At 41.4% G+C, this 3,840-nt stretch overlaps 4 non-coding genes across 4 annotated transcripts; 1 reads left to right on the top strand and 3 right to left on the bottom strand.

Annotated features, from left to right (window-relative positions):
* Positions 1-674: 674 nt before the first annotated feature.
* Trnai-aau (transfer RNA isoleucine (anticodon AAU)) lies at positions 675-748 on the bottom strand. Its single transcript has one exon. It is a non-coding gene; the product is annotated as a tRNA-Ile (tRNA).
* Positions 749-1,550: 802 nt separating this feature from the next.
* Positions 1,551-1,624, bottom strand: Trnai-aau (transfer RNA isoleucine (anticodon AAU)). Its single transcript has one exon. It is a non-coding gene; the product is annotated as a tRNA-Ile (tRNA).
* Positions 1,625-3,278: 1,654 nt separating this feature from the next.
* Positions 3,279-3,350, top strand: Trnaw-cca (transfer RNA tryptophan (anticodon CCA)). The gene has a single exon. It is a non-coding gene; the product is annotated as a tRNA-Trp (tRNA).
* A 388-nt stretch (positions 3,351-3,738) lies between these two features.
* On the bottom strand, positions 3,739-3,840 carry Trnay-gua (transfer RNA tyrosine (anticodon GUA)). The gene is made up of 2 exons: positions 3,804-3,840; positions 3,739-3,774 (listed from the first exon to the last, which is right to left on the bottom strand). It is a non-coding gene; the product is annotated as a tRNA-Tyr (tRNA).

Genomic DNA, 3,840 nt, shown 5'->3' with positions numbered 1-3,840 from the left:
GCCAGACGTGAAAGGACATTCAATCGCACTGTACTGTTTTCCTGGCGACTACACTTTTTGACAGCTCCCAGTCACAGTAGACGCAGAAGCTGCGAATGCACACGCATACTACCACACATTTCAAAGTGGCAGAAGCACGGCTTCATTGAGTAGCAAAATCATTTATGAGGGTGCTTCCTACAATTCGAAGAGGATTGGATTGAAAGCGGCTAGCAACAAATTAACTGCTTGTGAGAACATTATTCAGTTTGCAGGCGGTAGATAAGCGATGCCAAGCCATAACCTCGATGAAAACATTCACCGACGAGCAGCAGCGGAACTGACAGCTTGTGATATTTATTAGCAGCTGCGCACTAGGCACTAGCGGCAGTTGACCGGCTAGAACATTGGCGCTCTCTGGTGGCCGGTATTGGCGAAATAGGTAATAACATTCAAGTGTATATGTAGATCTGTTTGTACTTTGGAAATTCATACTCGCCGTTACACTACCATGGATCGATACGGATTAAGTTAAACTACGCGGCTTTCTCAATTTCCTTAAAACAACTTGAACATTTTCAACAAAAAACCAAAAAAGTTTATCCCAATTCATTGGTAGTAATGTTTTATTTAAGCCGTCCATGCACTTGCTCCGCCGTGGTATTCTTCTAACCTAAACAATAAAAGTATAACCGTGGCTCCAGAGAGGATCGAACTCACGACCTTCGCGTTATTAGCACGACGCTCTAACCAACTGAGCTATGGGGCCCCACATCAACTAATTGGAAACATTTTCAACGCCCATTTTTACACCCATTTTATAAATAGGTTCAGTAATGGAAATACATTGCTCGTTCCGATTTTAACGAATAATACTGTCCATTCGTCGTTATTTTGTTCGATCCTGGCTCCATTGTTTCAGTTGTTAGATTTGTTGCTCAACTTTAGGACTTACAGGGATCACTAAATTTTTTTTCAGGAGCTATCTAAATCAAGTCCTTCTTCGTCATAAACAAATCTTCTTCTAGCTGTAAATAAAAAAACGGCTAAAGCCATGGCAAGACGCAACGGTTTTCAATAGTTTTCTTAAATTTGAACTATGTTTCGGTTCAAAATTAGCCGTAGGCCAAGCTGTAGTGGAGCTGTAGTAGGACAACATAATAATATAAATAGCATCGACGATTTATATTTATAGCATTTATCCAATTATACTTACCTGGCATGGCATTGTAAGCGAAGAAAGAAGCTTCAGTGTGCAATATTCTACTCTACATTGGTGTTTAGTGGGTTTCATAATGAATTAATTGTTATTGAAAATAATTTATCTATCATTTCCCACAAATTCGAATGTATCTGTTAGATAGCCATGGCATGATGGCATGCCCTGCATAACGTGGACTCGTTTGGTTTGCTGTAGGTTTCAAATGTCCTACCTTCCATTTCTTTTTCATGTTTATGAATATTCAAAATCCCATCATTGTTCAAAGATATTCATAATTCCTAGTACAGTGTTTTAAGGTGTATAATAAATATTTAATTATCAATTTTCTGACAAAAATGCGTGACAAAGTTGGCTCCAGAGAGGATCGAACTCACGACCTTCGCGTTATTAGCACGACGCTCTAACCAACTGAGCTATGGAGCCCCCACACTTAATTCTCAGAATTCGGAAGATTTCTTTAAGTTTTCTCGTCTAACTTAAAGAAATCATAGCTCTTATCGTAACGGGAACCCTACTGAGCACTACGCTCAGTGAGTAATACGAACAACTTTGAAAACGAAAATTCTAGATTTCTAAGAAAGCGGCAAACATATTATTTCCATGAGCGCACTTGAGCGCCTCGTTAAAGTAGATTACTAATCATTGCGATCGTTGCTTTAAAAAGAAATAAACTGAGATGCATCATTATTACCCTAATTCGATTTCACGGAGCAAGTTAGAGAAGGATAATCCGAAAAGGCCCAAACGTGAAATAGAAAGTGAGTGAGTAGAAGCCTCCGCTCGTTTCGCACGAATCAGTATACGGCATAACATCATATTTAGTATGAATTATTGATCATTGTGTGCCGTCATGTTATTCATCAGATTTGACCTAAGATTTGTTCGTAGAAATCCACATCTTACACAACAGCGCGCAACGGTTTCGTCATCAAGAGCACCCTTATCCGAAAGGGCATCCTGTCGTTTCATTAGCCTGAATAATTGATAATGCTTATCGGAAGTATGCCACCGAGTGAGTCCGAGAAGCATGAATTTCCGGCGTTTCATACATTTTTAAGCAGCTCTGTAAAGTCGGCACGGTGGGCAACGCATCATCCGGAATGGCAGGCAAATAGGCTAACGTAGCTAGAGTCGGTTTTAATGTTGGATCACTTCAAGGATCATCAGGGTCGAGGTATCATCCACCAACGATACAGATATTCAAAACAGCAGCAAAATAACGCGTGGCTATCCGATACGCACACACCTGAGACGTGGAGGGCTCTACTCCGTAGCATGGCGCAGTGGAAGCATATCTGACCAACGCCAACATTTTTCCCACACTACGCAAAGATTGCTGAACAGAATCTTTCGGAAAACGAGAATTCAATTAAAACTTTTCAGTAGCCTTGGCGGTCGGCCAACAAACGTACGAGGGCCGGTAGCATGTTTGTGGTTGAACCAAACTGAACAGCTACGGGCATGCCAAAGGGTTAAAGAATTAAAGGAAAACAAAATGACCGCGGTACTGGTATCGGCCAAAGACCAACGCAAGGCCAAGGAGGCTGATTGTAAGGTTCAGGACAACGGTTGCAGCTGGCGCCAGTTACGAAATAAGCCGGTGACGCCCGCAGTATTACACTAACCCGATCGTTCGCCTCTGCACTGCCTCGCTGGCTGGTCGGGGATGTATTTAATCAATTTTAGTTTAATTAAAATTCACTTCACCGAAACTGGATTATAACTTGAGGTCCGTGTTGGAAGGAAGGAGTTTGTTTGAATTTTGTTGCCTTTCTGTTCGGTGTTGGAGGAGATTTTCGATACCCATGACCGCTTGCGGTTTATCTCTATCACAGGCCGTCTTTCATGCATAGTTTCGTGGCAATTGTTGTATTGTTCATCGGTTTGCGCTAACTGCAAGACACGTTTCATTACAACAACTTGTTTAACAAACGGGAAAAGTGCATTTGATATGCCTTCTGTGAATTGCAAACCGGATCAGTGTAATATTTCTTAACGTTCTGTTTAATTAAGTTGAAAATGGCTCAACAATTGGATTCTGTTTTTTACATCAATAAGGGTAATTGTACCGCATCGAGACTCCGTGGCGCAACGGTAGCGCGTCTGACTCCAGATCAGAAGGTTGCGTGTTCAAATCACGTCGGGGTCACAAAGACGTCCGTTTTTGATTGATGGCCTAGGTTTTTGTATCTACATCGGCAACGATGTCTATAAAATAGTGAACAAAAATAGTAACACGGAGAACAACAAACGTCTCCGTACTAAAGAAAGTAAAGTGTCTCTCATTAGGGTTAAATTAAAAGAAAATTGAAGAGGGATAGTAAATATCCCAACCACATTTGTTCGTGATACACACTATGTTAAAGATTTCTCAGTCACTGACTGTTAAATTGCATTTACTAAATGCAAATACTTTGGTTTTTTATGTTAAACAATACTGTGATAGAAAAGCTATACAAACAAAAACAACGTTAGGTAGAGAGCGCGCAGTCTCCGGCGGCGCGCGCACGCACGCGCCCTTACCTTATCTTATTTTCTCCTTCGAGCCGGATTTGAACCAGCGACCTATGGATTTCTATATACCGGCACTTCCGAACTTCCTCTACAGTCCACCGCTCTACCAACTGAGCTATCGAAGG

This window comes from Anopheles bellator, chromosome 2, assembly GCF_943735745.2.
Source record: "Anopheles bellator chromosome 2, idAnoBellAS_SP24_06.2, whole genome shotgun sequence".
NCBI lineage: Eukaryota > Metazoa > Arthropoda > Insecta > Diptera > Culicidae > Anopheles > Anopheles bellator.
This window is presented reverse-complemented; position numbering and strand designations above follow the sequence as displayed.